This window comes from Rhodnius prolixus, unplaced genomic scaffold (genome assembly GCF_049639745.1).
Source record: "Rhodnius prolixus isolate KJV_2025 unplaced genomic scaffold, Rpr scaffold_13, whole genome shotgun sequence".
Lineage (NCBI taxonomy): Eukaryota > Metazoa > Arthropoda > Insecta > Hemiptera > Reduviidae > Rhodnius > Rhodnius prolixus.
In genome coordinates this window covers 8892571-8918576 of record NW_027411583.1, presented here as the reverse complement: position 1 = coordinate 8918576, position 26006 = coordinate 8892571, and the positions used below count along the sequence as shown (strand labels likewise).

The 26006-nt window shown below is 35.9% G+C and overlaps 1 protein-coding gene across 1 annotated transcript in view; it reads left to right on the top strand.

The window, feature by feature from the left end:
* Nucleotides 1–26006, top strand: part of Eip75B (Ecdysone-induced protein 75B) — a 139181-nt gene that overhangs the window by 17428 nt on the left and 95747 nt on the right. The window lies entirely within an intron of this gene.

The window sequence follows — 26006 nt, the reverse complement described above, 5'->3', positions numbered from 1 at the left end:
GCCGAGCTTCGAACTGACAGACAAAATATGAGAGAATTTAAAATGTGTACTTCTAGTGAAAAACACTTAAATACTAAAATGCACACTTCAGCTGGCAGTTAAGTGAAAGTAGTGCATGGATATCTGTGATGTTTAAAAAAGGGTCGAAGGTGAAAGATTTAGTCGGGGGAGGGGTATGACTCAGTGAAAGTCCCGATTAGATAGCTGATGGGTGGATTTTGTGGTGGGGGACAATCTGCACGACCGACCACTTGACCTACACTCCCTGGTGGTGAGTCGACCTTTTCTTCGTTAGGGAAGTAAGTCCACCCTAACTTGATCTGCTGGCTCCATCATCCTCCAGTAGAACAAGTAGCATATGTGTTCTGTAATATTTCTGAGTCATGTTGACTTACTCATTTTGCCACCACTTTGCGACAGACAAAACACTTTTAGTCACTATCTCATTGTAAAATACATATTGACATCAGTCAGTCCCTTTAATTGAAACAGAAATTTGAATCAACCCTTTGTAATACCTCCAACAACTGATCAACATTCATTGAACTATCCACCCCTTGCATTCATTTCTCTTCCAGAATTGATTAGGTCAATTTAAATGCATACACCGCTACTCTCTGATGAAATCAACTTTCTGCATTAACATTGTTTGTATTTAAAAAAAAAATCTCGCGGGCACACTCACACGACTTTTCTCTCAAGATCTTATTTGTACATTCTCTAAACTCTTACTCTTTAAACCAAATTTAATTCTTATTTATATTTACTGATTGTAAAATTGCACATTGCGCCGAAACGACAATGAAAAAAACCTAGCCCTTAGAAAATCCCTTCGCAGAATTCTGTTCTCCTCTCAGCTTAATATCTGGTACGGTCAAGCCACAGTAAGTATTGTGGTGAATGATGGAGCTGGCTTCACCTCTGGACCACGGTTTACCTCATATTGAGGCGCCACTAAAGCCGAGCGATTGGCACTATGATTTTTAGATAGTGAGTTCTATACCCGGAGACTGTCTTGTGTTTTTTATTTTTTTAAAGTTTTTTCCCTCTCTCAAATTGGTCCTCACGTTAAGTGAGTGACTGTCTGTGAAGTGTACCACGAACATAAGGAAAATCACCGGAAGTCTCATTTTTTGAGTGGATATTTCTCAAAATCCGACTTACTTTAAAATTGAAATCTTAAATTGATCACAATTAGATGTAAAATTTGATTTGAAATAGTTTTGTAGCAGCCCCTTCCCCTCTCACACACACACCAATGAAATGCCTAGCCGAAATTCAGAGTCAAGAGAATTATCAGTTCATCTAGGTGCTTCATTTTCGATTTCTAGAATTACGTAAAACTCGTAAACGGAAGTTGTGTTAGTGTTCACAACAGACTTTTTATATATTTGCATTTTCATAATAATGAAATAATGTGACTTAACCAGTTAAGCGCGTTTGACTTTGTATACACGGTCAAACCAAATCTCTATTACAGTGCGTTCGACGTGTATACTCGTTGTGAAAAATATAAAACTGCCATTAACTATAAAAACTCGAAATTTTAATCAAATACAATTTGATGGGATGTTTCCTTTATCTTACCCAATAGAACTGCCGAGTATTTTACACGGAGTGGGGTGGAGGGAGTCAGCCAAATGATAAGTGGTTGGTTCATGTTTGGTCTCCGCATTAGATATTGGGGAATTACGTACACAAATAGAAGCTCTCAACCCTTGAGCAATGCTGTTTCTTAGCTTTTAGATAGAGATTCAGGACCTCAGTACGAGCATGATTTCATTTTGCATAGAATTCAAAGCTCTTTTCTTCCTTGTAAAAACTCTTGTGTCTCTAGTTAACTAGGAGCAATGCAAACGTGAAGCGGTGCAAGATTTTGAAAGAGCACAGAATGCTCTGTAATGCTCAAGCCCCAGAGAGATTGCAGAAAAAGTGCTTGCAGTGATTATTACGACTATTGTAAACTTTTGGTTGTTTTTCAATTCCGCACTCTGTGGGCGGTTTTTTAAAATTAAATTCCGTGCTTAACTCTCACTAGCAAATAATGAGTCCCTTTTCCGTCTCTCACTTACATTTTATTATTATTTATTACTTTTTATTTTATTTTTTCTAATTACAAAAGAATTTGACCTCACCTTGATCAAGGCGGAAATATAAACATGTGAGGTCACACGCTCGCAACATGTGTGCTAGTGGGCTAAATATTGAAAGGCTTTCCATCGTTGAGTAGAACTTGTCTGTCTCTCTCTCTCTTTCTGCGTGCGTCGGTTTGTCTGTCATTACAGTCGATATAAAAAGTAAAACTATTACTTCCCGTTACTTTTATGATTTTTATTTTTATTAATTTTTTTTTTGTAATTTCTTTGGAATTAAAAAACAAAACAAACGAACAAAAAACGTGTCGTGAACATTCACACGATTATCGCTAAAGATTCTTTAAACTTGGAATTTCTACTGATAAGTAATTTTTGATGGAAATAAAAGAGCTTATATTAGATATATAATAATAATAATAATAATAAAAAGGGAAGGGTTTAGTTATGCGGTTAGCGTATTGGATTCCCACGCGGAGGTCCCGGGTTCGAATCCAGCTGCTGACCCTTAGATTTTCTCTTCCTAGGAGCTTCTTCTTACAGCTCACTGGTCCGGTGATAGACAGTGTTGTCTGTAACGAGGGAACACTGTCCGGAGGCCGGCAGTGCACTGAAAAAGCTCCGGGCGCCAATAACCTTAGATGCTGACGCGCCTTAAATCATTAAAAAAAATAAAATAAAAAAATTAATAATAAAAAGTCCAAATATTCTTTTAAATCATTTTTAAACCTCAGTGAATTATACTCGTATTTTGGAGAATGGATGAAGGGATTATACTAAGTGACTGGTTATCAACTAGATCGATTCTAAAATATTAAATCAGTTATAATAAACTTATACGTTTCAGCAGCAGTAGGTAATCGATTTATCGTTCATTAATTTGGAATTTAAAAAAATAACCAACATAACAACCTTGGCATTTTGCCGCAAAATATCACACATACTGACGGGTTGAGTTGAAATCGACAAAATTTTATGATTTAATTAATAAAAATAAATTCATTAATATTTTTATTTGATTTTTCAAAATATTATCTGAGAATTACTTATTATTATTTTTTTTATGGTGTTATTTCGATGTGGACATCTCGATTTTTGCTGGCTATAAAACAAAATACAAAAAACTCCCAAGTTGAATTGTGTTAACATTTCATAGTTGATTTTTTTTTTTTTTTAACGGAAATAACCGTTTTAAGATGCCCTTAAATCGAAAGAGTGTGCGTGTTTTTTTAAAGAAAATACTTCTTCTAAACTAATGCTACAACTCATGAAGAGTCTTGGCCTCCTCAAGACGCCCTATAGTTGCGGAATCCAAGCATTGCCAAAGCAACCTCTTGCCACACAATCCTGCCATCGCGTTCTTTGTCTGCCTACCCTCCTGGGACCTTCATCGCTGCTCTCCATAATTTTTTTTTGGGTACTTCTTCATCTCCCATTCTTGCCACGTGCCCTGCCCATCGCAGTCTTCCGAGTTTTATAATTTTGGCGATATCAAGTTCCTTGAACAAAGCATATACCTCCCGGTTATTCCTGATTCTCCAGTTCTGTCCATCACGTACAGGGGCCATAAATTCTATAAAGAAAATATTTGGTGGTTAATTTTTTTGTTTTAACTGCCAGCTAATCCGGATAGTGTTCTTTCGTTACCGGCAACACTAACCTATCACCGAACAGTAAGTTGTGAGAAGCTTCTAGGGAAAAGGAATTGAAGGGGCCTACAGAGGAATTTCCGCATAGGGGAATCCAGTTTTACGCTAAACACCGAGCTAATACTGTCTATGTTTCTTTGTGTGTGCATAAGAACACTTCCGCCCTCAAAATGGCAAATAATAGTTGAAAGCTTAAACTTTTTTTTTTTTTTTTTTTTTTATCTTTTATTTGAAATTTACACCTGCACTCGTACAGTACAATAAGTAAATATGCTGGGCGTACAATAAAAATGGCGTGGCAATCATGAATGATGATCATCCAGTGATGACCATCATTAGTCTACCAGTTGGTCACGGGGCCAACGGCGCCTCAGCCGTCTTCGGGGGTTGGAGGGAAGTGTGGTTGAGAATAGGTTTGCAGCTAAAGGATTAGGGTGAAATGATAGTTTTTGGTGGAATGTGTTGTAGCGGGTTTTGGCAAGTTCTGGTATAAATGGAATGTTGAGGTCTGTGTGTATGGAGTGGTTACTGACATAAAAGGGAGCGTTTACAATGCGGCGGAGTATTTTAGATTGGAGTGTTTGTAATCTGTTGATGTTAGATCGTTTAGCTGTCCCGTAAAGTTCAAGTCCGTAAGTCCATATTGGAGCAAGAAGGGAAGTGTACAGTCGACGCTTGTTCTGTAGTGTTAGTTTTGAGCGTTTGTCCAGTAGTCCAGCTTAAACTTAAAAAAATTTATTTACGCACCCAATGAAACACTAGAAACAAGCTTACGTGGAAAATTATTTAGAAGTCATCCTTTGTGGATTGGGGCTTTTTTTCCATGGGCTTTCAGAAACTTAAACTGCTGAAGAAAATACCTAGGTTGGAACCTTGAGAGTTGCGTGTTTACGAGTTCCTATACGGCAAGAAATGTTCCCAGTACCTTAAATTCGAAAAAAGAAGCAATGGAATTCCCCCAGTCAGAAGATAGTCAGAATGTATTATTAGCTAAACAACAAAGAGGTCTATTACGCTGAGGAAATACGCGAAATAACTTGACCACTTCCTTTTAAAACCTGTTTGAAGAGAAGAAGCAAAAGTTAACAACTAATATCACCATGAGTTAATGCGATTTTAAAAAACAAAAAACAATAAAAAAAGAGAGAGGAAATATTAAGATTAGAATAAAATTGAAACTATAAATAGAACAGAACCACTTTAATTCTGCCTAGTTTACATTTTAAGATGACTAAAAGTTTTTTTAAAAAATAAAAAAAAACATCATTTTGTTTATAATAGGATCTGTCATTAATGACCTATTTTATTATTTTAATAAGATAAACATAAATTTAACTGTTGAATAATCAGTTTTTTCCATTTTTAAGTGCTTATTTATTGTTCCCTTTAGTTATAAAATTTTAGTTTTTGTTTTGGAATAGCCGCTATGATTTTTTAACTTTTGGGTTTTTTTTTAACATTTTAAATAGAGATTTAATGCGCATCTTGTTATCATCGAAAAACGCAATTTAATTTTTCTAAGTTTCCTGAGTAAATAAAATTTAGTGTGCACAACTCACACGACTTTCTGTAATTGAAGTAATACACTATTTTTTTTTTTTTTTTTAATATTAAGCTCATTGGTTAGCTTCCCATGATTGGACAGTGTTTTATGTAACAATAGAATACTGCTCATCAGGAAGAGAGAGTACTGAAAAAAATCCAATTGAATTAAAACAAAATTTAATTTTAATCATGATTGAAAATCGACCAAAATTGGTTGATTGAATTCAATTTACTTTCAATTAAATTAGAATTTAATCAATTTAAATTTTTAATCATACAAAATCCGAATTTGTTTTTTTTTTTAGATAGTCAAATATGTGTGTAAGGTTGGCTCATATAGGTCTAAAGAGTCACCAACGTGGTTAAATGTGAGTGTAAGGTAGCCCTATAAAGGTCTAGAGAGTCATCTGCATGATTAAATTTGGCTGAAAGGTAGTCCCATATAGGTCTAGAGAGTCACCAATATCGTTAAATGTTAGTGTAAGATAGCCCTATATAAGTGTAGAGAGTCACCAACATGGTTAAATGTGGGTGTAAGGTAGTCCTATGTAGGTCTAGTGAGTCGCCAACCTGATTAAATAAGAGTGTATGATAGTCCTGTATAAGTCTAGTGAATCGTTAATGTGGTTAGGTATGAGTATAAAATAGTCCTGTATAACTCTAGTAAGTCACCAACGTGGTAAAAATGTTGGTGTAAGGTAGTTCTATATAGGTCTAGAGAGTCGCCAGCAAAAGTTAAAAGTGGGTTGAAGATAGTTCTACATAAGTCTGGAGAGTCACCAACTTGGTTAAATGTGAGTGTAAGATAGTCCTATATAAGTCTAGTGAATCGTTAACATGGTTAGATATGAGTATAAAATAGTCCTACTTAAGCCTAGCGAGTCGTCAACATGGTTAAATATGAGTGTAAGATAGTCGTATCTATAAGTATATATCTATATCTATAAGTCTAGTGAATCGTTAACATGATTAGGTATGAGTATAAAATAGTCCTATATAAGTCTAGTGAGTCGTCACTATGGTTAAATGTGAATGTAAGGTTGACCTATGTAAGTATTGTGAGTCGTCAACATGGTTAAATGTGAGTGTAAAGTTGCCCTATGTAAGTCTTGTGAGCCACCAACATGGTTAATTGTGAGTGTAAGGTTGACCTATAAAAGTCTTGTGAGTTACCAAGATGATTAAGGTACTATTTCCTGAACTGAAAATAGAAAAACCTTCCGAGCAAATTCAATTTATAAACCTAAAAAATACTGAGTAGAAAATCAAGAAATAGCCAAGCTGTAGTAACTGCATTTCTGTTTACAGAAATTGCCACTAGAGTTCTCCACCGACTGGACTGTAAAGTAAGCTTGCAGCCTATTTAATGGCGGCTTAAACTCTACAATATGCCTATTTCTCATTTATCGATTTCGCGATTAAACAATACAAATTCTGAACTTTGTTGTTTCTGTTATCGATAATTGAGTAAAACATCAAGTATTATACCAAAAGAAATATTATTTAACGTATTTTTAAAGGGAAATTGTTTTTATTGCTTAAATCGATAGTTTATCAAATACCTATGGGAGAAATGTTGAAAAAAAAATTTTAAATGAATGATTTCATTGATTTTATTACTTTCAAAGTATTAGCCAATCACAGCGTAGTAAGGTAGCAGGCGGTGGGCGGGTCATGCCCACCTCTAGTGTAGTCACGCCCCTTCCAATGAAAACCAGCTATGGGCTGGGCCAAAGCGTATTAACAATGGTGCTTCAATACCTTTCTCGTTTTTTTTCCATATCTATCATTATTTTCTCATATTTTATTAACTTTTCTTGATTATTTTAGAAAGAATATTAATCTTAGTAGATATTGAGAAATAATGCTAACAAATTATTATTTTTTTAAAAATATTATCAATTAACAAGAAATTTGTTATTAATTTAAGATCGTTTTCGAGTAGTTTTCGCCAATATTCGACAGTTTCACTTCACTTTCTCATGAAAACAATCTCGTATGGACACTCACATGACTTTTTCTTACCATAATTTACAAATATAATTGAACTTTATTGTAACTTAGAATGGCGTAAAAATAAGATCAGTTTAATAATAATGTTGATAGAATGAGATACATTCCCTCTGAACCAAACTATTAATTGAGAAATAATCACATGCCAAACTGACATTTAAGCTTAAATACGCCATTGGATCGGCTTCGAATGAATTAGTTTGTAAACAAAGTTTAAAAGAATAAATCGATTCTAGAAGCTAAATAATCGCTTGCTTACTGTTAAATCGATTCTAGAAACTAAATAATCGCTTGTTTACTGTAATCTTATTCCATAATTCGGCTGATTCTTTTCAGATTTTGATCAGTTAACTTTTAGATCGTTTTAATATTTTATAGATGGTACCGCCGTACATTACACTGGAATGGCACTAAGACGGAAGCCTCTCTCACTCACTCTAAAGAGTTCTTTTATGAATTTCCCTTGGGAAATGTTCCAACTGAATATTATATATCTAGACGTACGCAATTAGTAGGCCAATGTTCAGCGAAAGTGAATGAGTTGTGCCTGAGGAAAATCCCATGAAAACGGAAAAATCGGTTCAGCAAAGAGGTATTTCCTGTTGGTTTGAATCTAAACTAAATTTTAAATTAGATGATGCTGTTTTAGTTTTGGGGTATTTTGACCACACTTACACAAATTTGAAAAAAAAAACCACTGGTTTGGGCCCCAGGAGATCTCAAAGCGGGATACTTCCTGTGAAAAGGTTTTATTGGAGGTGTAGTGTGCACGGACATACAAACTGTATGGCTCAAAAATTTCTGAGTTAGAAGAATATTGATGAGTTAAAGTCAGAAAAAGGAGTTGTAGTCAGAAAACGTTACCGTTTACAGTAGCATTTTTTAGATTAAAAAAAAAACGAAAAATTTGCTGGAATCCTAGTTTAAGTTTAAAAAAAGAGAGTAGGTTCCCAAAAACGGCTCCAAAAATTGTTTTGGAGTGCCGCTAGTGCTCTTTTATAACAATTTTTCGTAAAAAAAAAGTAATGTTTTTTGGAGTTGGGTAGGCATACTTTATACTAAAAAAAAATTAAACCTTACTTCCGGCTAGCTTAGCCAATAAATCAGTGGTTAATTTTAAGCAATACGCCACTGAAAGTAACTGTACTCGGAAAAGTCTCATACGAGGGTCGTTTGAAAAGTCCGTGCAAAGTCAGAGAGATAGCACTACTGGCGCGTATCGAGGTTATGTTTAGTTAGTAGCATCTCTTGGAAGAACACACACCAAGTTTCAGCCAGATCGGTCTATTTCTTTGTGTTAGGCATTCGTTTGAATCGAGGAAGTCGAGTGATTTTCTCACGCACGACCAAAAACGAAATCGAAAAACGCCCTGTTGATGTTACTGCTCCAGAAATCATCGATAAAATCCATGATATGGTGATGGATGACAGAAGAGTGAAGGTGCGTGAGATTGCTAGTGCTGTGGGCATCTCGAATGAACGGGTACATAATATTTTGCATTAAATGGTTGCCGCGATTGCTCACGCTTGACCAAAAACGAAATCGTGTGAAGTGTTGCAAGGACGGTTTGCAGCTGTTCCAGAAGAATCTGCATGACTTTAAGCGTCGTTTCGTCACTGTGAATGAAACATGGATACATCACTACACTCCTGAGACCAAAGAACAATCTAAACAATGGGTTACCAAGGGGGAATCTGCGCCAAAAAAGGCGAAGACCGTTCCTTCGGCCGGAAAGATTATGGCGACTGTCTTTTGGGATTCGCAAGGAATAATCTGGAAAAGGGTAAAACTATTACAGGTGCATATTATTCATCGTTATTGGACCGTTTGAAAACCGAGCTGCAAGAAAAACGCCCACGATTGGCCCACAAAAAAGTCCTTTTCCATCACGACAACGCACCAGCTCACACCTCAGCAGTTGTGGTCGCAAAATTAATGGAAATAGGGTTCCAACTCGTTTCACATCCCCCCTATTCTCCAGACTTGGCTCCCTCGGACTACTATTTGTTCCCCAATATGAAGAAATGGCTGGCAGGAAAAAGATTTTATTCAAACGAGGAGGTAATTGCAGAAACGAATGGCTATTTTTCAGACTTGGACAAATCCTATTATTCGGAAGGGATCAACAAACTAGAGCAGCGTTGGACGAAGTGTATAAGCCTAAAAGGAGACTATGTTGAAAAATAAAAAAGGTTTACCCCAAAAAATTAAGTAGTTTTTATTTTTGCACGGACTTTTCAAACGACCCTCGTATGTTACTAAAATACAAAATAAAAAATATCGTATATTCAGAAAAAAGACCAAAGTAAAGCTTGTCCAAATCGATGGCATTGGGAGAAATTACACAAATCTATTATTAAAGATTTGTGTGTCACTCTGTAACCAGGAACAAATGAAGGTCAGGGGCGAATCCAATGTTTAATGGCTACCCTCCCCGCTTACAACAAGAAATTAGTTTAAAAAAATAATAATAACACTATATCAAATTATTCCCCAAATTTTATACTCTCCTATCAAACTAACTAAAATATCAAATAAATATTAGAATAAAAATAATTATATCATTACTAATACGTAGTTAGATTGTGTGTATGATGTGGTTGGTGTGCGTTTATAAAACACGTAGAAACTTGGCCGAAAGTGATTGTAACAGATTTATGAATGACCTTCGTCAGTACCAGCCTCCGCAACATCTGTTTTTGTAAATAAAGCTAGTCAGAATTTTTTTTAATCATATGATTAATTTTAGTAACTTGATTCATTGTTTACTATTAAATCATATGTTTTGATATTTTATTTTTTTTGGTTAGAGTGTTATTATTTTGTTCCTGCTTCGGGTATCAGAAAGGAAGTATTGCAATCTTACACGAGACATGATGATAATGCCTTCTACATTAAAAACATTACAAAATACTAAATTACGATTGGTCAACACCTATGGTTCTGACAGGAAGCAGTCTATATAATATTCAGCACATTGTAATATTTAACTATATACCCTCTTTATTTAGGCGTTCATTTAGATTATCCCTTTCTGTTAGTCTATTCCGCCCAGTCTTGACATACAGCTCTGAAACCTGGACCACATCTAAAACAGATGGGAGAGGCCTCCTAGTCTTCGAAAGGAAAATACTGCGGCGAATTTTCGGTCCAGTACGCATGGGATCTCTCGCATGGGAAATCTCGGACGAATCAGAAGCTGTATGTAATGTTTAAAGAAATAGATGTGGTTAAATTCATGAAATTGGCTAGACTTCAGTGGGCTGGGCAAGTGGTAAGGAAGAGGGACGAGGACATCCCAAAGAAAGTGACGGATGAGCACCTCCATGGAGTTAGGAGAGTTGGGAGGCCTGAAGCTGCGCTGGACGAACTTGAATATCGCCAACTGGAGAGCGCCAGCACAGAGTAGGACTGACTGGCCGGAAACTGGTTGAGGAGGCCAAGACTTAGCCTCCTGAGTTGTAGCGCCGTTTAGTCTATTACTCATAATCTACATCTCGATCTACAAAAAAGATAGATCGTAGAATTGGTCCACTACAATGTAGCACATTGCACCGAGCATAATAACTATTCCATCAATGTGTGTACGCGTAAAGATCTGAAACTTTTATTTGATACCTTTTTTTGGGGGGCAAAAAAGGGTTTTAGGGTGGTTTTGAGGATTAGTTAGGGAAGATTTCCCTTGAAAGGGTCATTTGCTAGCTGTTTAGGATTAGTGGAGAACTGGATAATGTTTCTGTGTTTAAAGAAGAGGTAGTAAAGATATTGTGAACTCTAAAACGAACGTTGGTGTTGGTGATTACAAAGTCTGGTCATGTAAGAAGGAGATCGCTAGTTCGAATCCCGCACACGGCTACTTTTTATTTATATTATTTGTATAAATTGTACTCTTTTTTTTTCCTGATTACTGATACAAATTTCTTTTGATTTCAGGTATGTCGGCTTGCTTATCTTTGAGAAGTTGTAAGTTTTGTAAGTAAACATTTATTTACTAAGTACTTTTATTTGATTAAAGAGAAACCTTAGGTTAAGGTGTCCGCGCGTGCGTGAACACAATACCCCGGAAATAGAAAAATGGCAAAAATTTAGTTATGTTAACCAATTTTTTGGACTAAGGAGACTCAAAAACATTAAAGATATTTCTGCGTAAAAGTTTCATTTCAAAAACTTATCTAATCTTGCAATAATTTTTTTTTTTAATCTTTTATTGTAATTTACCACTTGTTGCATCAAGCAAATATGGTCAAAAAATGAAAAAAATTTTGAGTGGAGAAGGCACCCAGTGGTGCCACTCCAGTAACGTGATTTGCTCTCACGATAAGAGAAGATCACGAGGCCATCTTCTCTTCAATCTCCTTAGAGGATTACCTCTCTAATGTGGAGGAAGATAGGTGTTCTATGAGAGGGTTAGGATGAGCTGCTGTAGAGGAATGAAATTTGAGAAAACGAGTGTTAGCAAGATCTGTAATGAAAGGGATTTTGAGATCATTATGGATAGTGAGGTTAGATACATAGAACGGAGCGTTAAGTAGTTTTCGAAGTATTTTGGACTGTAATGTCTGGAGGCGTAGTGAGTTGGAACGGTTTAGTCGATCCCCATATTTCGATTACCGTATGACCAAATAGATCGCAGTAACAGTATATATAAGAGTCTTTTGTTATGTAGGTGAAGTTTCGAACGTTTGTCAAGTAGTCTGGCGAGAAGTTTTGTAGCGTTGGTTAGTTTCTTGTCTTTTCGAGTCCAGTATGGGGATTCCATGTCAACCGTTTGTCTAGGTGCAGTCCAAGGTAGCGTCCACTTTGTCCACAGTTGGTATAGGAGTTTGGTTCAAGATGATGGGAGGTAGAATTTTCAAATAAATAGAATAAATAAAAATTTTCAAACTTAAAGATAGTTTGGAAAAATTATTGTCGACATGGTCTTGAGAGTGTAGCTAGTAAAATAGTAGATTATTGATTTTGTCAAGCAAATTCGCTTGATCTGCAAAAATCATTCTAAAGCAATGTATGATCATGATGGTGATGATAATGTGTGTTTGCTTGCATTGTAATCTGTTGCTCATTAAATCCGATCTATATATTGAGTGTGACGTATAATTTATTTCCTTCTCTTCCTGTTTGTAACAGGAAGTTAAGCGAGCGTCTAATTTATAAAAATTGTGTATTTCATCGAAATTTTAATATTAAAGTTAACTAATAAAAATTTATAATAATGACTGTAAAAGGTTGACAATATTGTATTCAACAAAGAGCACTGTTGACCGTAGACTGAAGTGGGCTAGATCATGTTGACAGTTGGACCCGACTATAGCCTTGACCCTTGGATCACCTACTGCGGTGGAGGTGGTAGAACTTGACATTGGCCACCTCCTTTAGCAACATTTTCATCTGGGGATGTGTAACAGCTTCCCCCTCCCCAGTTCACTCTGCCCACTCTCCGTTTCCAGCTAGCCTGGGCTAAACCCTGGAGCCAGCGTACACAGTACCACACTAGCCCAATCTCAATGGGAACAATGGCGGAGCTTCCAAGAATTAGGATTGCTCCTCGGCTGGCCTTTTACACTAATCCCTGCAAATTGAATAAAGGTAAAAAAAAAAACAGGTGTTTTTTCTTTCGCTATCGATTTAGGAGCAATTTATTCTCTTGATCGTGGAAAAGATTTTAATCGATACATTTCAAGGGATAACGCAAAAATCAGCAAATGTAAACCCCCTCGCGTGATTTTCATTCATTGTGATTTCTCATGTTCTGCAAATTCTATATTAAACATATTCTCTATAATAAAACCTATTTCAGGGGATTAGTATTATCCAGCAGCACCTGAGAGGGAGGCTTATCTCGCCCCCAAACTGCTTTGAAATAGCTTCTATTGGGAAAATATAAATTTTCATATTTTCTTTTTGTGAAAATCGCAACAAAAATAACAAAAAACAGAATAAATCTAATTATTAAAGTGGCATTATTTTCTGTTTAGAAATTTGGTTTATATTTACAATTTTAGTTTCCTAATTCTCGAACCTATGTGGGACTTACAAGGACTAGAGCTGTGGGGTTCAGCCAAACCTACAGAACACACGGGATGTACAGGACATTTCAGTCAAAACTCCTGCCGACAGATAGCTGACGCTCCTTTCTACGGTGACTAACCTCCACTCTTCACCACGACCTAAACATTCCCTTCGTAGACCAACTCGCCAAGACTAAATACCAAAAATTCCATACTACTCTCTCGACTAGCTCTAATCCTATTGTACAGTCTCTCGCCTCCTCTGACATCCCTAATACTTCTCGCCGACTGAATCGCCAGTGGCCCCGCGACTTCCTTGTAGTCTGAAGGCCTAAACGCCATTATTCTCCTATCTCTCCTCTCTCTCTCCTCTCTACTCCTCACATTCACCTCCATACATTCTCCTCTCTCCTATAGAGAGTGCTACCGCTGGGTAGCTTCTCTCCTCCCGCACCAGTTCACAATATTCAGTCTTCATATTTACTTATTGTATACTGTATACAATAATTATTTATTTTCAGCATTTCCAGAGACTCGCGCATTTCGCACTGCTACGATGAGTTGAAGTGGCTTTTTCCTGTCTATCGCCGCCAATATTTTTTGGCTTCTTTCCTTTTTCAAGTCATCCAGTCTCAAAGTCAAAGGCCTTCCTATATTTTTCAACTACTTAAGTTTAAATCCTCCATCCATTTCCGTAACACTAGATCTCGCTCATCTGATCTCTATATTCCCTCTCACCGAACCTAATCCTTTGACAAGTCCTTCCTCATACGTGCTACCTCTCTCTGGAACTCCTTGCCATCATCTGTCCGCCATGCTCCTATACCCTATCTATCTTTAAATCCCGTCTATTCAGTTATCTCCTTTCTATTCAGCTTCCTCCGAAATTCTAATTGTTTTAATTTATTTCCTTAATTTCTGCTGTTATTTTTATTTTCACTTTTTGTAAATACTTATTTATTTATTTATTTTCTGTTTAATCACAGGCCAAACTGTTAAGGCCTCTATTTGTTCATGTATTTATTCTTAGGAGACAATTGTCCCAGAATAATAAATTTCTTTTCTATGTCTATGTCTATTTCTATTTCTATTTCTATTTCTATACAGATTGTAAATAACAATATAAATTTAAAAAAAAAGTTTCCTAATTAATCTTAAATTTCAACTATTTTTCATTTTTTGCTTAAATTGGGTACACACAGTTTCCAGGTACAAAAATTTGTTAATAAAAGAATTCCGTATTCAGTAAGCACCAAAATTCGTATTTCTTGTGTAAAATCAAAATCTAAAATCTGCGTGATTGTTATTACTTCCTTTTTCAAAAGAGAATGAGAAAGTAAAATATAATTCGGTATTTTCTCTTCTGTTAATCTTTCTTAGTATCCACTCTCTGAAATTTAATAAAGTAACCTTGATTTGATTGGTGGAAAAAAATAAATAAATAAATTGAAGTAGAGACCATAAAATTTGCAAAACCCCCCACCCAAAAATTAATTAATGGAATTTTTATTTTAATTAGGATGCTTAACAGGCCCCGAGGATGTGCAATATTAAAAGTAAATGAGAGCAGGACATTGACCTCATTCGTTGATAACACCTGGGATAGCTTATCATCAACTTATTGTAAAGTTACCAGCTGGACTTGTTGCGTTCATTTTAATTTCTTGAACTTCTGTTTATTTGATTTTTCTTCTTTTTTTTTTTAAGTATAATGCAAGCCGCTTCTAACAGCTGTATGAATATGGGAAATGTCTAACCAAAAATTGTAGTTAGAAGGATAACAATCTACCGGAAGGTGGGTTAGATTTTTACAGAACGGCTTCTTTTTTGTTTTGAGTTTTGTAATTTTTGGGTCGGTAACCATCATCAAAATGGCTTTATTTTACCTTGGACATAAGGATTAGGAGTCAATTACTTTAGACTGAAAACTTTATCAGGAAATATTGAAGTTCTGGAAAAGCCGAGTGAGGAAATTTAGCAAGTGAAAGGAAAGGAAAGGGAAAAACAAACAAAATTATTCCACGAATATTGCTGACTTAGAATTTCCTTCTACCCGTTGGTCTATTTTAATAAAATACCACTAATAGTCCCTCCAGAAATTTAACTTCAAAAGGATTATGCTATATTTCTACCCTTTATTGTTCCTTTTTTTTTTTAATATTGCTGTTCTTTTGATGGTTCTAAACTTCAATATTGATGGAGGTGGGCGGTTGAATGCTTTAGAACTTGAGTTTAACATTACTCTGGGATTTCTTGTAGTTGTGAAATATTATTGTTATGATTCGTTCGTTAGGGACAAGGGGAACTAAGACCCTAATAAACCCCATCTCCTCAATAATAATAATAATAATAATAATAAGGGGAGGGATTAGCTATGTGGTTAGCGTACTCGATTCCCACGCGGAGGTCCCGGGTTCGAATCCAGCTGCTAACCCTTAGATTTTCTCTTCCTAGGAGCTTCTTACAGCTCACTGTCCGGTGATGGACAGTGTTGTCTGTAACGAGAGAACACTGTCCGGAGGCCGGCAGTGTACTGAAAAAAGCTCCGAGCGCTAATAACCTCAGCTGTTGATACGCTAAAAAAAAAAAAAAAAAAAAAAAAAAAAAAATTAATAATAATATGAAATGGGATTAGCTATGCGGTTAGCGTACTGGACTCCCACGCGGAGGTCCAGGTTCGAATCCAGCTGCTGACCCTTAGATTTTCTCTTCCTAGGAAGTTTTTTATTCATTTCAACGGTTGACTGTTTCAAAGATGTTTTGATTTAAATGTTTTAGGGCTGCATTACATATTATTGGTCCTGTTGCATTCAAAAGGTACCCTCCTCTTCAGGATAGTCTAATCCCCTCTTTCTGCAGGATCCAGGATTAGATTAGATTTGACTATGGCGGCCTCAAGGCCTACGCTACTGCGACACCTTTGGATCTATTGTGGCTCCTCCCACTTTGAAGCTCACCCTCCAGACCAGTCCTTTTAATCAGACTCTTAATTCTGAAGAGTGTCTCCTGGTGTAAAGCTCTCAGGTCTTGGTTTTTCCACCCCGAGAAGTAACATCCTTAGACCCACTGACACAACAGGTGCAGTGCCCGTTTCCTACTCCTGCTTCTCCAGACAGAACCTACAGAGGCTACCATCCGCCAGGCCCATGCGATGAAGTGCTTCCTGAGCCTGCAGCGGCCTGGTTAACAGGCCTATAATTATCCTTATAGCCCCACCGTCTTCACGGATTAATTCTGCAGTTAGCAGGATCCAGGATATTCTCCATTAGTCTTCTGGGCGATGGGATCTTCTCTTTCGCCACAAATATCTATAAACCACAATCTCTCGCAAAAACTGTTGAAAGTCTGGAAACAGCTGTAAATAAATAAAAGACTACAATTTTATGTTTAGTTTTCCAATAAATGAAAGTTCCAAAACAATTTAGTCTTTTAACAATGAAAGACTGGAGAGTTTTCCGAAGGGATTTTGTCACCTTTAATATCATTACATTCAATTTTCTCTTGAAAGAAGTAATTTACAAAACTAGAACTTAAGATTGGTTCATTACAGTGAATTTAAACGAGTCTGGGGAGGAGGAGGAGGAGAGAGTCTTAATAAAGAAGACTAGGCCGATGGGCGAGGGCGAGGGAAATCAGGCCGAGATTATTGTATTAATGTTACGGGGCTAGTTTACAGGCTCTCCCTTTCAGCAGCCTTAATAGGCTGGGTAATTGTTTTTTTTAGGTCGTCTCATTAGCATAGAATTTCTGCTCTTAATCGTTACTCAGTGTATTTTTAGGATAATTAGGGCTTCTGTTAATTGTTTTTGATAGGGAGGGGCTTTAAATAGGGTTGGAATTTTGACCTTTATTTATTTGAACACTTTTCTTGGTAGTTCTATTATTTTTGGAAATTTGATACTCTAATTTGGGTTATGTAAACACTCACATGACTTTTTTTCTTATTGTATTAACTAAAGGTGCTCTTGATAGAGTGCTCAGGGGAGAGCCTTGATTGAGGAGGCCCTAGTCCTTTTAGGACTGTAGCGCCGAAGAGGAAGGAATTACTAAAGGTTCCTCTAAACTTCAAATTGGTTGTTCAAACGCGCTTGCATTTACTTCATTTACTTCAAACTTAATGTTATATGTAGTTATGCATAGCAATTTTATGCATTACTTTTAAGTAGATAATTAGGGCACCCCTTTAAATTTTGAATGAAACTCTAGCGTGGAGCTTAATTTCACCTGTCCCCTGGGAACATTATGGGGTTTCCCTGAGAAAGGTTTTAAATAAAAAGAGCTCAAAAAATTCGGTCGGCTGATTTTGTTTAACAGCTACTTCCGGATCTCATGGTGGCACTGATTAAAAACTTTCCGGTAGGATAAGGGTTGAACGTAATTACCAAATTTTTCACCTTTCTCCGATTGTCTGTGAATGAGTTAAATTTAATAAATGTTATATGTTATATATCAGTTTAAAAAAACATTTATTTGGTTTTGTTTTCCGAACTAAGAGAAGCTCAGAGGAAATTCGTGAATGTTTGAGAAAAATAAAAAAACTGCTGAACTGCTGGTTTCCTTTATTACAATTATGAGTAACTACTCCGTATTAAAGTTAAATTAAGCAAAAAAAATGCGTGCTGTTATCCCCATTTATCGTAGTAATGGGATCAGAATTACATTAGCATTTTAAGGATGAAGATCATGTTTATTTAAGGAAACGGTAGGAAAAGGAGGAGGGGGGAAAGAAGTAGTTTTACAACGAAGGCTTCCCCAGGATTACAGCAAGAGGAAGAGATCAAATCAAGCGTGCAGAATGTTATGGCACGTGGCGTGCGTGATGACACATGGCGCGCGGCATGTTCCCCTGTGAAGTGCGTCATGTTGTTACAGCTGTTAAAGAGTGTTGCCCCCTACCTCGCATCCCAAAGCAATGAAGATTGCCTTAATATTCTTAGTAACACTTTTACCTACCGAGGGAGGTTATAATGTACCCTTCGTAATTGTTCTTGATTTGTGTTATAAATTGTTGCCAATGTTTTCAAAATTGTACCTCCTCGTACGAGTAATTAAATTGCACTTCCTATGTTGATGTACATGTTAGTTGAATGCCCGGCCATTTCCAATAGAACAACGGCAGTTTTAACTCACACCCACCTGTGTGTTACGCGTGTATTATGCATACATATAGTATACCCGAGACGCAACTCTGGCTAAAGCCAATCAGGTACACCATTACAGGTCAATAACTGCAGCACCACCGTTAGCGTCATTGGTCTAATTGGCTGGTTTTGATTGTGTTGTCTGCACCCCTTCTCCATCCCCACTGGGTGTCCCTTTATTCTCTGTGTCCAGTAAATTGGGAAGAAATTGTAGATTATTTAAAATAAAATTAATTGATTAATTTTATTCTTTCGCATAACTCATTAAAGAACTTGATTATAAAGTAAAGTGATTTCCTATTATTTCAGGTGGGCTTTACATCCAACCACCAAATTAGATGTCGTGTACGGAGGCGACTAGCAAACATACTTTACTATAAATTTCTCATATTAACCCTTAAATAAAATCCAAGGGGTTAGACTAATACCGCAATACATCTTAGCTTTGCGAGTCTAGCCTATAACTAGCAAGCATACCTTACTATATTTCTCACATTAACCATTAAATAGAATCCAAGGGCTAGACTAGTACCGCCATACATCTTAGCTTTGCGGGTCTAGCCTATCACCGCCTAACATACTTTACTATAAATTTCTCACATTAACCATTAAATAAAATCCAAGGGCTAGACTAGTACAATACTAGCAATACATCTTAGCTTTGCGGGTCTAGCCTATAACCTAACATACTTTACTATAAATTTCTCACATTAACCATTAAATAAAATCCAAGGGCTAGACTAATACCGCAATACATCTTAGCTTTGCGAGTCTAGCCTATAACTAGCAAGCATACCTTACTATATTTCTCACATTAACCATTAAATAGAATCCAAGGGCTAGACTAGTACCGCCATACATCTTAGCTTTGCGGGTCTAGCCTATCACCGCCTAACATACTTTACTATAAATTTCTCACATTAACCATTAAATAAAATCCAAGGGCTAGACTAGTACAATACTAGCAATACATCTTAGCTTTGCGGGTCTAGCCTATAATCTAACATACTTTACTATAAATTTCTCACATTAACCATTAAATAAAATCCAAGGGCTAGACTAATACCGCAATACATCTTAGCTTTGCGAGTCTAGCCTATAACTAGCAAGCATACCTTACTATATTTCTCACATTAACCATTAAATAGAATCCAAGGGCTAGACTAGTACCGCCATACATCTTAGCTTTGCGGGTCTAGCCTATCACCGCCTAACATACTTTACTATAAATTTCTCACATTAACCATTAAATAAAATCCAAGGGCTAGACTAGTACAATACTAGCAATACATCTTAGCTTTGCGGGTCTAGCCTATATCCGCCTAACATACTTTACTATAAATTTCTCACATTAACCATTAAATAAAATGCAAGGGCTAGACTAGTACCGCAATACATCTTAGCTTTGCGGGTCTTGCCTATAACCGCTCAGCTATCGTGGCTGAACGTATTAAACATTTTCAGGAACATAATAAAAAAAAAAAAAATTACATTAAAAAAATTATTCTACAATACACAAAATTTGGCGAAGTACTCATTCAACAAGTGTAGAGGGTAATAAATAAGGGTAATAAAACTTTCTAAGTGGCAATCGATTGCCTACATCTAATCATAAATCAACCGCTGATAGTGGATTGAAGCCTGAAAGCAATCAGAAATCAAAGGAAAAAAACGCTAAAATGAATAAAATCAACCGAATAAAAGTGTCTACTTGCCCCTGTTGGAGTATAGTCGTATACTAAACCCGCACTTCTTACATGTCTTGTTGGTTTATCTAACCATTATTCACATTTTTCGGATATCTGTATTATCCGCTAACGGTTATTGTGTCTTTTACTGATTTTTTTTTTAATTATTACCATTGTCACATTTTCAAAATTGAGTTTTCTTTCCGGAAAATACAAGTTTTGAGGAAAATTATTAATATTTTGTGTAGTTCTTTTCTTCAGGATAAACAGACTGAAAGGGGTTTTCATTAAGAACCTACAATGAGTTTTATCAAGTGGGAATCTTAAATTATGTTGTTTAATTTTTACTTTGTAGTATTTTAATTGTAATTAAATTCGGAATTGAGTTTCCACCACAAAGACATACATTAAGTTCTCCTTAAGAAACAGAAAAATCCAGTTTATATTTATCTAGAATATCTAAGAAAAAAAAGTATGAATTACAAAAAGTTAAAATTTGGTACTCTGTTATGGGATTGTTCTCGCTTCGGATATTAAGATTTTGGGGAACACCGTTCAAACGGAAGTGTGCGTCTTTGGTTAAGCAATTTTTTCATTTTTTATTTTTAATCTGTTTCTTGATTTACAAAAGACGTATCACATTTATTTGCAGATTGTCTCAAGAATTTTTTTTTTTAAATAGCGATATTAAATGTTTAAAAGAAGTTAACTGCATTAAGAAATAGCTGAGTGGGGGGGTGGCCACGCCCGCTCAGACTCTAGCCTGTTAGGGTTGAAGTTAGTGGAATTCTGTATTCATATCTTTTCTCTATTCATTGACCTCTTAGAAAAATAAGATTGCGGGGTTGATGAACCCTTCGCAAAGTATGACATGAAAATAAAAGAGAAAATGGAACTAATGCGCGGGTTTGATAACGATGATGATGGTGAGGTATATCCTGGCTAGACGACTAAGTGGTTAGAGTGTGGAGGTGGCATTGACTCCCTCCACGCCCCCGGTAATGGCGAGGTAGGGAGGCGGCTAGGCCATGGTCGGACATTCAACCCTTTGGTGCTGACGATATTCTGGCCAGCCATTCAGTATCTATATATGCTATACCCTGTATACTTTGTATATTCCTTGGAGATGTAACAGCTCTACTTTACTTAACCACGCATTAAATTACCTTAAATGCTTCTAAAAGATCAATTACTTTAGCAAACAGTTTCTTTTGCTTTAAAACTTTTACTCTAACAAACCGGAAATAAATTTTAGTACCAACTTTCTCAAAACTCTCCAGGCATTTCCAACTTCCTCATTCACCCAATAAACTCACCACTACACTAGCTAACACATGCCCAAAATATATCTCATAGTGGGAGTGGGGAGTGCTCTTTTAACGTGTTCACTTCGTATCCGTTTAAATTCAACAGTTTACTAAGTTTTAGGAGTTTCTGTGTGCTGAAAATTTGCAGACTTTAAATTTAATGTGCTTTTGTTATTTGTGTGAAATTTGGAAAAAATCTATCGAGCCGAATCGGTAATATAAGCGAATAAAAAGAATTGACTGATTAAAATCTGCCCAGTTTGGAATATTCTTGTCCAGGTAGGTTTTATGACGTACTAATTAGCGGGAGATAAACGTCATTTCAAGTAGAACTGATCTGTCAACAAACGGAGGCTCGACCACCACGTCACTGTGTTTGTTGGAGTAATAGTTTACTTGGACTCTATACTACATTAATAGTAATTTATCTCAACAAAACTATATATCTGGTTATTCAATCTTATAAACAGCTGAGCTATTCTATTTTATCGGGGAATAGTTATTAGTAATAATAATTTTATTTTCGCTTTGAGGCTATAATTTCTCAACATGGGAAGTGAGATTGCTGAACAACTCAAAAAACTACGCTTGGATTTAAAAGCCGACATGGAAGAGAGTAGATCGAAAACTTTAAATGAATTAAAGCAGTACTTTGAAGTCTTGGAAAATAGAGTTAAGATAGTCGAAACGAAAATGGATACTCTCGATCGCGAACTGAGAAAAAGGAACGTAGTTATATTTGGAGCTGTCGATGAAATGGTGGACTATTGGGAATTGGAAAGTTTTGTCTGCAACTTTTTTGCTAATAAATTGGAGTTAAATATTGGCAGAACGGATATTGACTTTGTTAGACGTTTAGGTAAACGAGATGGTAGTAGGAATCGTCCGATTCTCGTAGGACTGGCTGCTTTCCGTTCTAAATTAATGATTATGCAAAATGTTTTTAAGTTGAAAGGCTCTAATTTTTCGATTTCGCATGATTTTCCAAAAGATGTAATCGAAACTCGCAAGAGCTTACGACCGAAGCTTGTCCAGGCCCGAAGAGAGGGAAAATTTGCTGTTATAAAATATAATAAACTGGTGATAAAAGATAGCTATGATCCTCTTTTAAATAGGAAAAGAATGATGTCGGCCTCTCCTCCTAGTAAAGATCAATTATTGCTGAATAAGGATAACAAGCTAGATACTACTAAACGGAACAAACTGGAACCAGACCAGAATATTATTCCGAACAGTAATTCTGAACTGTCTGATTATACTCATACCCCCAGAAGTGTGCAGTGTATAGATCGGAAAACTTCAGTGTCAGACTCTTAGCAACTACGGCAGCGGATTGGTCGACTGGATATTTTAAGTTACAATATAGCTGGATTGAAAAGGGTTTTATCTAATAGGAACTTCATTTCGTACGTTGTCAAATTTGATATTTTTATGATTTTCGAAACTCATATTGAAGAGAAGGATATAAATAAATTCACCAACTTGTTTCCGGGATTCGTATTGAAGTGGGTAACAGCATCTAGAAAAGCTGCAATGGGGAGAGCTTCTGGTGGTTCATTGTATGGTATAAAAGTTAACAGTGCAATTTCTCAGTGTGCTAGCTTTGTTAAATTGTCGGGCAGAGATGTGATTTGTGTAAACATATGTAGCGATTGTTTTTATATTGTTCCAGTGTATTTAAACCCTACTGCATGGGAATTAGATTTTAAAAAATTATCTGATATCCTTTATGGTAATAGTAATTTAAAATTTTGTTTGGTTGGAGACTTTAACAGCAGGACTGGGTGCCTGCAACGAATTTCAAAACATTGTTTAAACTCAAGGTCATTAGTGGAGAATTTTTATAGGAGATCTAAAGATAACGTTGTTAATAAAAATGGTAAAGCCTTACTGGAGTTATTAGAAGATTTTAGTCTAATTATTTTGAATGGACGTGTGAAAGGTGATTTGGAGGGGGATCTTACTTACATTAGCAACCACGGTTCGTCAGTCATTGATTACTGCTGCATTAGTGCAGATGTTATTCATTATATTTCTAATTTTCAAATCAAAACTCAAATTTTTTCAGATCACCTGCCTTTAGAGATAACTTGTGACATTAGCGTAAAAGAGCCCAAAAGTGTTCCTATTCCTATACCTAAACTAATATGGCGTCATGGGAAAAACTTAAAGGATGTATACCAATACAAATTAGATAAAATGCTAAATTCCATGATATTAATTACGGACAACACTGATTCTAAAATAAACTTTCTTATAAATCTTATTATGTTAGCTGCCAATTTTAACCCTAAGCCAAAGCAGAAATATGATTATTGTGAAAAATGGTTTGACAGAGAATGTTTTAACTCTCGGAAGTTATCGTTTCAGAGTCTAAGAAAGTATCGGAAGTCTAATCAGTTAAGCGATAAACTGGTCTATCTGAAGTATAATTATGACTTTAAAAAATTGTGTGAGTTAAAGAAAAGTCAGTTTAATTATAAGATATTAAATCAGATAAATAATAGCTATAATAGTAAAGAGTTTTGGCAGGCGGTGAGATCTCTTAAGGGTACGAATTACAAATCTCATAGTATATCATTGGATGAATGGACTAAGTATTTTCAAGATCTATATAACCCCTCTTTGAGTATGAGTAGAATGCAGTATGCTGCGCCTTTTATACAAAATACAAAATATGATGCGCCATTTACTATGTCAGAGTTGGAAGTGGTACTATCTAGGGCTCGATGTGGAAAAACGCCTGGCCTTGATGGTGTTCCATATGAACATTTTAAAAACGCACCTCACACTTTTCTAAAATTATTACTAGATGTATTTAATGAAATATTTGATTTTGGTAAAGTTCCATCTAGCTTTAGAAAATCAGTTGTTTTTCCTCTTTTAAAAAAAGGAAACTGTAATGAGGTTTCAAATTACAGAGGAATTTCTTTTAATAATGTTGTTGGCAAAGTATATGCTGGTCTAATTCTAGAAAGGCTAACAGAGTGGGCTAACAACGGTATTCTAAATGAGTTTCAAGCAGGATTCCGGAAAAATTACTCCACTATTGACAATATTTTCACATTGGTTAACCTAGTAAAGCTGAAGCTAAGTGCTAAGAGGCAGAAAGTCTACGCCTTTTTTGTTGATTTCGCTGCTGCCTTTGATTCTGTTGACCGATATGCTTTATTTTTTAAACTTAATAGTTTGGGTCTGTCCACAAAGGTTATCCGAAGTGTTGAGGCACTTCTCTCAGATACGGTAGGCTGCGTTTGGGGTCCGGAGGGAAGAGGCTCTGAGTTCAATATGGAAATGGGAGTTAAACAGGGTTGTGTGCTTAGCCCCCTCCTTTTCTCTTTATTCATCAATGATATTGAGGAGTGTCTGGACGGGGGTGGTGTGCTTGTTGGCTCCAAAAGAGTAAAGTTGTTAGCATTTGCTGACGATATAGTGCTTCTTGCCTCCGAGCCCCAAACACTGCAAAGAATGATTAACTCTCTTTGTAACTACACGCAGTTATGGAACTTGAAAATAAACATGAAGAAATCTAAGATTATTGTTTTTAGGAATGGAGGAAGGCCTGCAAAACGAGAGAAATGGTTCTGCCATAATGAAGTTGTAGAAACGGTAAATGAGTACAAGTACTTGGGCGTGACATTGACTTCTAGATTGTCATTTGTAAAGCATATTAAAAGTAATGTGTCTAAAGCTAAACAAGGGCTGAACACGTTATGGAGTCGACTTATAGAAAATAATAGTATAAAGTATTATTCGAAACTAAAATTATTTAACAGTGTAAGTCGCTCTATGGCTTGTTATGGGGCCCAGGTTTGGGGAGGAGACCAATATGAAGATCTAGAAAAGCTATACCGTTTCTTTATTAAAAAAGTGTTTAAACTGCCATTATTTGTCCCATCTGCCTTTATTTATTGTGAAACTGGTTACCTTCCAATTTATACTCACACCCTCAAATTACAATTAAAATACATTGTTAAAGTTTTTGCTATGAGTGACAACAGGTTACCAAAAGTAGTTGCGACCCAAATTGTTTCTAAGAAGCTTTTTTGGTTTCTAGAAATCATCAACCTTTTAAAAAAATGTCATATAAACTTTGAATGTAATACTAACAATATAACCTCATGGAACAATATTTTTAATAAATTAGTCAAATGTGTCCAACTACAATTTAAAGAGGAATTTATGCAGAAAGCTTTGGAACTCGATTCCTATAACATTTATAAAGAGCTTAATTTTAGCTTAGGTAACAAACATTACTTCAATTGTAGTTTATCATTGGAGCAAGTCAGGTGGATAATTAAGGCTCGAGCTGGTTTATTGTATTTAGGTAGTTCTCCGCCATACCACCATGATAATACCGAAGAAGTTTGTCTCTTATGTAATGACCTAATGCTTGATCGAATGTACCATATATTGGTAGTTTGTTCTAGACTGAGTGAGGTCAGACTAAAATATTTTAGGAATATTTCTATAACAAATGTGGAAATATTAGAAATATTAAATGGTTCTGATTGGCCTCGGTTAGCACAATATTGTAAAGCAATAAGTATATACGGTTCTA